The sequence below is a fragment of the Chanodichthys erythropterus genome, chromosome 3 (genome assembly GCF_024489055.1).
Source record: "Chanodichthys erythropterus isolate Z2021 chromosome 3, ASM2448905v1, whole genome shotgun sequence".
Lineage (NCBI taxonomy): Eukaryota > Metazoa > Chordata > Actinopteri > Cypriniformes > Xenocyprididae > Chanodichthys > Chanodichthys erythropterus.
The window spans coordinates 53,527,183-53,539,608 of NC_090223.1; the positions used below are offsets into that span (position 1 = coordinate 53,527,183).

At 43.9% G+C, this 12,426-nt stretch overlaps 1 protein-coding gene across 3 annotated transcripts in view; it reads left to right on the forward strand.

The window, feature by feature from the left end:
- usp36 (ubiquitin specific peptidase 36) overlaps positions 1-3,725 on the forward strand; it is a 34,375-nt gene extending 30,650 nt beyond the window's left edge. For 2 of the 3 annotated variants that reach the window (XM_067382792.1, XM_067382793.1), the window contains one exon: positions 2,023-3,725. The gene's annotated coding sequence lies outside the window, so the exon portion shown is untranslated. The remainder of the gene's footprint in view (positions 1-2,022) is intronic. The other variant, XM_067382794.1, reaches the window with a different exon arrangement.
- Positions 3,726-12,426: the final 8,701 nt, after the last annotated feature.

The following is a 12,426-nucleotide window of genomic DNA, read 5'->3' on the forward strand; positions in this document are numbered from 1 at the left end:
TGGAATACTTATACCCATTTAAGGTACTTGATTTAAAAAAGTAAATCCAAATTTTAAAGTTTTTTTTGTTTTGTTTTGGGTTTTTTTTGTTTTGTTTTTATGAACCTTAGAGGTGCCCTAGATTCAAAAATTGAATTTACCTCGGCATAGTTAAATAACAAGAGTTCAGTACATGGAAATGACATACAGTGAGTCTCAAACACCATTGTTTCCACCTCCTTATATAAATCTCATTTGTTTAAAAGACCTCCAAAGAACTGGCGAATCTCAACATAACACTGACTGTTACGCAACAGTCGGGGTGTACGCCCCCAATATTTGCATATGCCAGCCCATGTTCCCAACATTATGAAAGGCATTAGACAAGGGCAGGCAGTATTAACGTCTGGATCTGTGCACAGCTGAATCATTAGACTAGGTAAGCAAGCAAGAACAATAGTGAAAAATGGCAGATGGAGCGATAATAACGGACATGATCCATGATTACATGATATTTGTAAATTGTCTTTCTAAATGTTTTGTTAGCATGTTGCTAATGTACTGTTAAATGTGGTTAAAGTTAACATCGTTTATTACTAATTCATAAACACAACTTCATTCTTTATAAATCTCTCCAACAGTGTGTAATGTTAGCTTTAGCCACAGAGCACCATCAAACTCATGCAGAATCAAATGTAAACATCCAATTAAACACCATACTTACGTGATTAGACATGTTGCATGACGAACACTTTGTAAAGATCCATTTTGAGGGTTATATTAGCTGTTTGAACTTTGTTTATAGCTGTTTAAGGCAAGCACGAGCTCCGTGGGCGGAGAGCACGAGAATTTAAAGGGGCCGTGCTGCATAAATCGGCTCATTTATAATGATGCCCCAAAACAGGCAGTTAAAAAATTAATAAAAAAAATCTATGGGGTATTTTGAGCTGAAACTTCACAGACACATTCAGGGGACACCTAAGACTTATATTACATCTTTTGAAAACATGTTCTTGGGCACCTTTAAACATCTTATTTAGCTTTATTTAATAATTAAACCTGTCTCTCACCATGAATATAGCCATAGAAGCTGGCATGGCGTTAAAGAAAGAAAAATCCCTTTAAATTTACTTTAAAACGTATTGAAGAGAGAAAATTACTGTGTTTAAGAAATGGTTCAATCCGTAACCTCTCAACTTGGCACATAAACTGTTTTTTGATGACACTGAAGACACTGGTCAAATGTCCTGCTTCACTCGTGTCATCAGACCAATTTTAGAGTTCAAGAAAAGATTAAAGAGAACCTATTGTGCCCTTTTTCAAAGCGTTGCCATTGATTTTGTTTTTGGGCTCTACTAGAACAGGGTTTTCTTGCTTGAATGTTCAAAAGAAGTACATTATTTTTCACATTTGACATTGTTGCAGCTCCTCTCTTCCCAGTCTGTCAGTAACGCTCTGTTTACAGGGTTCGTACGGTCATGGAATTTTAAAATGGCAATTTACGTTTGAAATAGTCATGTTTCACAAATATGTATAATAAAATGTTTAATCGATTTTGCCACGCGATTGTAGGTATTGTGCATAATTTGACTCATTCCCACTGGTTATTTCCCACTTATAATGCTGGAAATTCTGGCAAACAATTTAACTATAATATGTAGGTTACATGAGTAAATGATTCCACACAGAATATCAGATCAAATCAGTCATTTGAAAACAGACTCGACTGTACACGTCTTCTCTCTCTTATTATTACTCGCAAATGTCTTCCCATCAGCACATTTGTTTCTGCACTTGAAGGGAGCTGCACGCTGCGATACAAGACAGTTGACGGGATTATCATTGCTGGCTAGTTTATCATTTGCACATCTTTTTAAGTCTTGTTCTTTCAAACAGTATCTTTACTGATAGGCAGACTTAAAATTTCAGAAAGACTTTTTTAAATAAATTGAACATGGCCATTAGTGGGAACTTGTTGGAGAATAAGTATGTTCTTATGTGTTTATAACCAGTCGTTTTACTGTCTTGTTTTGTTTTTTGCAGTTTTGAAATGTGGATCCCATGTGTGTTTCCCCTGACCAGGATTGCCTTATTGGATCAGAAGCAGTTGGATCCGTCTCAGATTCCTCTGAAGAACACGAGTCCACCCAGAACGCTGCAGTACTGTGAAATAAAGCGATGAGGCTGAGGTCATCTGCTGAGGCTTTAGACACCGTCTGAAATCCAAAATATACACTGCTGATGGTGCCATTATGATCTTAGGATCATAGTAAATGAGGCAAACTGTAGAGTCAGCACCCTGTTAACCTTTGGTCTCAATTATTCTTATTGTAATAAGAACAAATCTTCACCAGGGCCAGTTTTATCTAGGCAAGACTCGGGCTGTAATGGCCACTGATGCATGATCTGAGGTCTTCTATTGAGAGGAGAAACTTTCTAAAAACAGGAAAACTAAGCCCCTCCCTCCAATGTTTTAAACATAATTTATCTGACTCAATAAATAATTGCATTGTTTCCATTGGGGGACTTTTGCTCACTTAATTATTTAGCTATTTCATATTTGAGCCAGTTACTCCAGATATTATTAGGCATTTATTTGCCTGTGTTGCCTTTTAGTTTGCCACACACACATACACAGCCCCAGTGTCTTACATTGCAATACATTTATTGCTTGTGATTGTATATTTTCATGTCTTGCCTGCTTGAATACTAGCCCATCTTCTTCAAACCTACCTTTGCAGTGACTTTTTCTTCAAACGGAACTCTATTCAATAACATTTTTGAAGTGAAACGAGTCTTTTGTGAGAATTTCCACTGTCTCTCTTAAGCATCTCTTCAGATGTCCCAAAACGTCACCATTTCCAGTCAGATGACGTGGTCTTTTATGCACAGTGCTGCATACAACAATGCAATACATTTCATCCGTGTGAGCTAAAAAAAAACATGGGCCTTAACACAAACCACTGTGTTTTGCCAGGAGGGGTGAATTCCTTAATAATCGGAGTATGCCCTTGTCTTTGATTTAGCGTGTCCCATCTCTTTTCTACTCTCTATGCAACAAAAGCAATCCCATGGATGCTCTAATCCAGGGAAAGACTCTCCAAAAGCTGGTCCAAACATCATCTCTGTGAGCTGTAAACACCCTGTCATGGTCCACGTCTGTTAACAGTGCATTGGGTCAAATGATGTACATGCTTATCCACTGAAGAGCTGTCATAGGAGTAAACCAATGTTGACGCTTTCCTATTTAGAACATTGTACAGTCTTACCTTGTGCTCTCTGTGACCCCCTCCAGTCATTCTTGTTGTTAAACACCATCCCTTTCATGAATCCTTGGGTTTTAGAAAAGTTGCCTTGGTTTAATTTTTAAAAATGAATAGAACATATTGCAAATTATACTTATTGAAACGTGTTAAAATGCACATTGCTAAACAGAAGCCTAATGTATTTAAGGTCTGTGGAATTGTAAATGGGAAGTTCTATTAAAACAATAGATGTGTGTTTGAAAGACTGCTCTGAAGTCTTGTTCAGGAGCCAGACAAAGACTTCCCTATGCGTTCTGTAGGATGTCTGTATTCTCTTAGAAATTCACTTGAGATAGGTTGTTTTCAAAGAGGTTGGATGCTGAAGAACAGTGTCTTTGTCATATTTGAATCGATGGTTCTGTACCTAATGCCTTTTCTGAAAAGGAGAAGTCATTCTGTATTGCAAATACATAAATATAGATATACCTGGTGCAATAAAGTTGTGACTTTTTGTGAAAGCTGCGTTTTGGGTTGTGCTTTCTTTAATGCTTTAAATCAATCTAAAAACATAAGACTTGGCATCAGTTTCTTATACAAACCTATCATACGGCTTCAGAAGACTTTGGATGCAGTGCACAATTTGCATGTAGCGCTTTTATGATTTTTCTTAACGTCCTCCTTTGGACATTTCAATCTGCACATACTCTACTGTTGGTAAACAAATTTACCTAGTATCTATACATTTGGATAACACTTTGGAAAGATAGTGTGAGTGAACCAATTTCAAGCTATAGACGCAAACACTGAAATAGTTTATGAATATACCACTATGGCCCGGTTTCACAGACAGGGATTAGATTAAATCGGGATTAGGCTTTAGTTGAATCAGGACATTTAAGTAGCTTTTTAAAACGTGCCTTTGAAAAAAAAAAAAACTTTACTGGGGTGTTTTTTGAGACAAAACAATGGAATTGACATTTTAAGATACAAGTCAAAACTCATATCTTTTCTGTGAAACCTGGCCTTTGTGTTTAGATTATCTTCATAAGTGGGGCCACATTACCACATCGGGTGTGCATTATTTTCTTGTAACTCAACGGACCGGAGTCTACAATTCCGCTTATAGTTACCACTATAGTTACCACACCTCAAGACATTGTTCAGATGTTGTATTTCAAGATATTTGTCAGGTTTTTTCCTTAAAACTCTTGTATGGCTAATTTCCAGTGTTGGGGAGTAGCTAACTATAATTAGCGACACTACTAAATTAACTAAGATTTTCAGTTGCTTTTTAAACACTGTACAAAATTGCTGTAAAAAATGCCCATTAAGTTGTTTGAGTGGATGACTGTGGTATTGGTAACCTAGTAACCAATAGTAAATAAAACACCATTATGCGATTAATCACATGGCTTTAATATTCGCTAGGTCAGAATTTATTCAGCAAATGTGTTTCCATCTCCCATTATTCACATTAACTCTTTTTTTGCATAATGGTCTGTTGCCATAGTGAATCGTAATTTTTGGAGCTCCATTGATCATGGCTTTTCATACAGTAGTTGTGTACGCGCTGAACTCAGAGTCATTCTACTCTGACAACATTAACTCAATTCAGCTGTTCTGAAACAGAAAACTCAGAGTTTCTCATATCAGGGTAAGTCAAGTCAGAGTTCAAGTTTTAACTCAGAGTTGATTGAACCTCCTTATAGAAACAATCGAATGTCGAGTCAAATGTCAAGTGTCCCCAACCAAGCAAGCCAAAGGCGACAGCGGCATGGAACCAAAACTCCAACAGGTGACGTCAGGTGGCAAACAAGTGGCAAATAGGTGTTAAATGGAGAAAAAAACCTTGGGAGAAACCAGGCTTAGTCGGGGGGCCAGTTCTCCTCTGGCGAACAGTGCTTTGTTACGATTCAGGTTGCTATCATAAGTCTGATAGGATCGCAACATTCAAAGTATTTATTTCCGTTCCATCCAGTTGAGGATCGTATTAATGGACGTATTTCACAGGCTTTCAGAATTGATCAATCCGTGGCTGGTCATTCACATCTGGTGTAAGATCACAACTTGGCACAGTAACCAGGATCACCGGTGTGATGAGAACTCGAGTCACCCCAGGAATTGTGTCTCCTTTAGGACCCTCTGTGATCCCACTGGTTCAGCTGACTTTTAATACTTTTAGCACCTGATTACAATTCCTGCAAATCACTTTATGATTTATATCATTTAAATGCATTACAATGACCATTAATGTCTTTTATATTACATTTATTAAAAATCTATTATAGTATTATTATATACTATACCACATTTCTATTAATGTGTAAAATTATGTTGCAACAATCCTTAACTTTATATAAAAAAGTTTTTTTTTATTATAAAATACATGCTTTCATTTTATATTTCAAGCATGTTGTTTGTGCACTTAATGTAATAAACATCATTCAATAGTTAAACAGGTTGTAAGTAGTCAAGACATCGGCATCACACGTCAATAGAGCTTTACTCAGTCCATTTTAAATTCTAATTGCCACATCTGAAATCTTTTTTTTTTTTTTTTTTTTTATGTTTTTATTGTTTTGTTTTTTATCAGGTGCACATGAAAGTTGCATTCATTACTATAGACCTAATAGCTTAAATCACTGTAACTGCGTTGCATTAACCTGTTAAGGCATCAGAATCTAAACACTTTTACAATGTAGGCAGAAAATCACAGTAACAGGAAGTTTGCAAAATGGACTATAAAGAATTTTTTTAGGCTGAAACCACACTGACTTTATAACTAACATTAAACAAAATGGAAAAACAGCAGAGCACTCATTGAACAGAAAAAGAGAGATTTCCTGTCACATCAGGATCATAAACTCGTGATTGAGAACACTGGACATATTAACATTAATCTGCTTGGAGTAAAATAATCAGATTAATTCACATCACATTATCTGCCAGTTTTAAAAGTGATATATTCACTGACATTTTTACTTTTTAATTAATAAATTGACAAATATTTTCTTAATGTCATTTTTAAGTGTCACTCAGACCCTCCAGTGCAGTATGCTGTAGATCGCACGTCATCGCGTTCAGTTCATTTTGGGGCAGAGCTTGTTCCCTTTCGATACTTCACTCGTACTGCGTATGGGGAAAGGTCTCCTTTTTCCCCGTTACTGAAGCCTTTTTCAATAACGCAGTGTAACTGCATCGTCATTGGTTCACTCATAGACAAGTTGTTGAACCAATGACGGCGCGGCATAGCCGCTCGGCCTATGGCGACAAAGCCCGCGAATATTCCCGCCGAAATGGGCGGGGTAGCTATATAAGCAGGCGCGTCGCCATAGGGCTTCAGTTCTCTCTCCTTCAGCGACGACTTCATATCACTCTTCGCTGATCTCCGGCTGAAGCCTTCGCCGCCTGGGAGAAGTTCGCCTGGGAGAAGTTCGCCTGGGAGAAGTTCGCCTGGGAGAAGTTCGCCTGGGAGAAGTTCGCCTGGGAGAAGTTCGCCTGGGAGAAGTTCTCGCCGCCGTTGAAGAGGCTCCCGCAGCGGACTGAGCTGAGACCGCCGAACGAAGACAGCGCCGGCGCCCTCGCAGACTGCCGCTCTCGAGCCGCCCGCTTCCGGCCGCCTCTCAGCGCGTCTCCTGCCGCCATCCGGCGCCGTTCAAAGAGCTTTTCCCGCGGCTTAACGTCGCTTTCTAAAAGAGCTACAATCGCCGTTTTCACGGCGGCGGCGTTGCCTACAATGCTGCGCCACAACTGTGGCACATGCAGAGCCAATCGCTCCGCGGATCTTCGTTCTCTAGCAGCTGTTCACCGCGCCGCCCTTGTGCCGCCTTCAGCATCTGAGAGCATTCAGCTTATTCCCTGCCGTCTTCCGTCAGGTGAGTACAGAGCTTATTTTTCTACTTTCTCGCTGGCGTTTGCTTCAAATGCCGTCTCCGAACGCGTTATTTGCCGGGTCCTCCCCCGCAAACCGCGCTCGTTGAGGATGCGAGCTCTCGCTCTCTCAGCTGAATTTGACATGATGCTCTCCCCTGACTTAGGCGAGACTCGTGATACATTTTCTATCTGAGTGAGTTTATTTCTCCCTATGTGCGTCGCTCGCCGGTCCCTCCCCCGCGAGCCGCGTTAATTCAGATATATGACATGTTTTCTTCCCTAGCTTGGGTGAGAAACATGTTATATGCTTAATTTAATGGAACATCTTTCTGCTGTTTGCACTGAGTCTTCTCTATGCGTTGTTCGCCGGTTCTGCCCGCGAGCCGCGTTTATTGAGAAATATAACATGTCACTTTTCCCCCTCTTGGGTGACTCCCATGTTATAAACGTTCAGTTATATAGCAGATTTTTGCAGAAGTTAACAATCTCTCAGCTGAATTTGACATGATGCTCTTGACTTAGGCGAGACTCATGATACATTTTCTATTTGTGTGAGTGTATTTTTCCTTATCTCAATGCGCGTCGCTCGCCGGTTCCGCCCCGCAAGCCGCGTCGATTGAGAAATATAACGTGACCTTCTCCCCCGACTCGGGCGAGAAACATGTTTTTATACTGTATTAATGGAGCTGATTCTGCTGTTTGCGCTGAGTTTTTCTATGCGTTGCTTGCCGGTTCTGCCCCGCAAGCCGCTTCATTGAGAAATATAACATGTCGCTCTCCCCCTGTCTCGGGTGAGACATGTTATATATATGTGTGTATATATACAGTTGATACAGCGTATTTCTGCCGAGTTGAATTTCTCAGCGCGTTGCTTGCCGGTTCTGCCCTGCAAGCGTCCTTTGAGAAATATAACGACACTCTCACCTGTCTTAGGTGAGACCTATGTTATTTATATTCAGCATATCAGTTGATGTAGCATATTATTCCAGTCTCTCTGCGTGTCGTTTGCCGGCCCCGTCCCTGCAAGCCACGTTCATGAGAATGTATGCGCTCACTGAAAGCTTCAATGCTCACTTGTGCTTGGTGGAACTAACATGCTCATTATGCTGGACCTCTGTTCATGTGACTTGCTGGCTCTGCCCTGCAAGCCATGTTCATTGAGGTAGAGTGGTCTCACTTCCGACACCGCTCTGTGGAATATATCTTGATGCTCTCCCCTGACTCAGGTGGGACACATGTATATTTTTCCAAGAAGCATATATCTGTTTACTGAGTTTCTCAGCGTGTCGTTTGCCGGTTTCACCCCGCAAGCCACGTTCATGAGGATGCATGAGCATTTCTAAAAACTAGCCGGTATGCAGGCCCCCCTTCCAGCGGCCCGCCAACCGGCACCATTCAACCCCTTGTCACGCGGGCCTGGCAGGCCATCCCCGGAGTATCAAGGGGGTTCTGGGGATAATATCCCAAGGCTACTCGCTCCAGTTTGCGCGCAGATCCCTGCGTTTTTGCGGGGTGCTTCCCACTTCAGTAAACACGGACGACGCTCACTTCCTCCGAGCCGAAGTGATGTCTCTGTTCGAGAAGGGGCCTATAGAAATGGTCTCCCCTCAGAGCGATTTTACAGCCATTACTTCCTCATTCCCTAGAGTGATGGGGGTCTTAGACCCATCTTAGACCTCAGACTCCTGAACCTTTCCCTCATGAGATGGAAGTTCAAGATGTTAACGCTGAAACGGATCCTCGCGCAGGTTTGCCCCGGGGACTGGTTCTGCTTGCTGGACCTGAAAAATGCATACTTTCAAATCCAGATAGCCCCCCATCTCAGGCGATTCTTGAGATTCGCATTCGAAGGCGTGGCTTGCCAATATATGGTCCTTCCATTCGGGCTGTCCATAGCTCCTCGCACTTTTACCAAGTGCATGAACGTGGCGCTTTCCCCACTGAGACAGTTGGGAATCCGGGTTCTCAATTTTCTCGACGACTGGCTCATCCTAGCCCAGTCACGACCTGAGCTGGAGCATCACAGATCCGTGCTACTCAGCCACATGGAGTGTCTGGGTCTCAGGGTCAACTTTGCCAAGAGCTCACTGCTCCCCAGCTAACGTATATGTTCCTGGGTGCAGTCTTCGACTCAGCCCGTATGACAGCTGTAGTATCGCCAGAGCATGCTCTGGCCATTCAGCAGCTCGCGGCATTGGTCAGGAACAGAGCCTATCTCCCTCTGAAGTACTTCCAGAGGATGCTAGGGCTGATGGCTTCCGCCTTCCCGGTTCTGCAGCTCGGCCTTCTTACGGATGCGGCCTTTGCAATACTGGTTGAAGTTCCGGGTCCCTCCTCACGCCTGGTGGCACGGCCGCCTGTGTTTCGGGGTCAATCAGGCCTGTTAGACAGCTCTGAAACCCTGGATGAACCCTGTATGGTTCAGTCAAGGTGTACCCCTATAGGGGGTGTTCAGAAGAACGGTGCTCTCAACAGATGCACCCAACACAGGTTGGGGTGCTCTTTGCAAGGGCAGACCGGCCTTCAGCTCGTGGTCTCATGATGAAGCCATCTGCACATCAACTGCCTCGATGTTGGCAGTGATTCGAGCCCTTCACGCCTTTTTAGACACACCTGACGGGACGCAACGTTTTAAGTCCAGTCGGACAGCATGACAATGGTGTCATACATAAATCACCAGGGTGGTCTTTCGTCCAGCCGCTTATGCGCTCTGGTGAAGCGTCTTCTGGAATGGGCATTACCAAGGTTTCAGTCGCTCAGAGTGACTCACACAACCGGGAGTACAAACTTGGGAGCAGATATGCTATCCCAGAGCAATTTCCCCTCAGACGAGTGGATGTTCCACCCCCAGACGGTTCTCACGATCTGGGAGTTCTTCGGGAAGGCAGAGGTAGACCTCTTCGCCTCAGAAGACAACTCTCACTGCCCAATTTATTTCTCGGAGGACATTGCGCTGGCTCACATCTGGCCCAGCACCCTCCTTTACGCTTTTCCCCCGATTGCTCTGATCTTGCAGATCATCAGATGAATCAGGGAAGACAAGCACAGAGTCCTCCTGGTGGCCCTGCTCTAGAGGAGCCAAGTTTGGTCCTCAGAGCTGTTCAGGCTTTCCACGAAAGCCCCGTGGCCGATCCCCCTGAGACGGGACCTCCTCTCTCAGGCGAACAGGATGATTTGGCATCCCCAGCCAGAACTCTGGGCTCTGCACCTCTGGTCCCTTGACGGGAGCCTGCTAACCTCCCCAGGGACGTACTGAATACCATTTCTCAGGCGAGAGCTCCGTCCACGAGACTCCTCTACGCCCAGAAATGGTCGGTCTTTGACTGGTGTTCTACACGCAACATAGACCCAGTGGAGTGTGACGTATCTCCGATACTGTCTTTTCTCCAGGAGCGTTTGAGTCTGGGTCGCACACCTTCAATGCTCAAAGTTTACGTAGCAGCCATTGCAGCGTTACACGCTCCTATTGCTGGCCAGTCAGTGGGACGAAACCACCTCCTGGTGCGTTTCTTGAGAGGTTCTAGGCGATTAAATCCTCCTCGTCCTCTCACTGTTCCCACCTGGGACCTCTCTTTGGTCCTCAGAGCTCCTAAAGGGCCTCCCTTTGAGCCACTGCGTTCAGCTGACCTCAGGCCCCTGACGCTCAAAACCGCTCTGCTACTTGCACTAGCATCAGTTAAGCGAGTTGGTGACATGCAGGCCCTCTCCGTGAGCCCTGCATGCCTTGAGTTCGGGTCCAACGACTCCAAAGTCGTTTTGAAACCTAGGCATGGCTACGTCCCTAAGGTGGTCTTGACTCCATTCAGAGCACGGGTCCTTTCCCTCTCAGTGCTTCCTCCCTCGTCGGACAAGCGAGAGCTGGAATTGCTCTGCCCCGTCAGGGCATTAAGGACCTACGTTGAGCGATCACAGCCTTCCAGCAATCCGATCAGCTCTTTATCTGCTTTGGTGGCTGCACCAAAGGGTCTTCAGTCTCAAAGCAACGTCTTGCGTGTCGGATAGTCGATGCTATCACTCTTGTTACTCCTCTATGGGCCTCAACTGCCCCATAGGAGTTAGAGCCCACTCCACTAGAGGAATGGCTTCCTCTTAGGCCTGGTCTAGTGGAGATTTGATTAAAGACATCTGTGAGGCAGCCGGCTGGTCCTCGCCGTCCACTTTTGTCAGATTTTATCATTTGGATGTCCCGACCTTACAAGCTCGGTCATCTCGGTATGATCCAGCGGCCTCTATTGAGCTCCGCTTCATGCCACTCTGGGAGTTAACTCCCCTTTTGGTAGTGTAACAAGGGTTCGACGGCTCCAGCCTTCTCACTTGTCCTCTGATTCCCTCGCGGTGTCCAAGACAAGTCCAGTCGTTCCCTGCCGTGGCACGGCGCGGTTGAATTCGTTCCCCATACGCAGTACGAGTGAGGTATCGAAATGGAACGTACTCGGTTACTAACGTAACCTCGGTTCCCTGAGATACGGAACGAGTACTGCGTTACATGCCGTGCCACGAGGCTGCGGCTTCAGTGTCGTCGCTTCAGTCGAATGACCTGAAATCCTATGGCGACGCGCCTGCTTATATAGCTACCCCGCCCATTTCGGCGGGAATATTCGCGGGCTTTGTCGCCATAGGCCGAGCGGCTATGCCGCGCCGTCATTGGTTCAACAACTTGTCTATGAGTGAACCAATGACGATGCAGTTACACTGCGTTATTGAAAAAGGCTTCAGTAACTGGGAAAAAGGAGACCTTTCCCCATACGCAGTACTCGTTCCGTATCTCAGGGAACCGAGGTTACATTAGTAACCAAGTACGTTTTCAGCAGAAGTCATGGTGCGTTCAAGTCATGTCGGAAAGATCGTATTTACGAGCAGAACCGACATGAACGCCACCACAATGTCGTAAATATCAGTGGGAAGCTCGTAATTTTCTTTAAGCTCCGATCTGTACGAGTTGGGGGCGTGTCATTCAGAAACATAGTGAAATACCACAATACTTACAGGTATTTAGCAGTGACATTGTCAGGCTTTTCTATTTACAATGAAGTAAGCTGATTACCAGCAAAAAATACGATAGCATCGCAATGTAAAAATGTAATATGTAACAAAGTTTACAATGGCTTCATAAATTAATTAAAAAAACAAAACAAAAAAACATAAAACAGCAACATACAACTAATGCACATTCTTTGCTCTACATTTTTCTAGAAGCAGAAGTGTTGTTATTTTGTGTAATTTAGAGAAGGCACACCGCCATATACTCCGACGGAAGTGACTTGAACACACCTTCCCACCTCGTAAATACGAACTTCCCAGGAGGACTTGAACACACCTTGACCCGTAT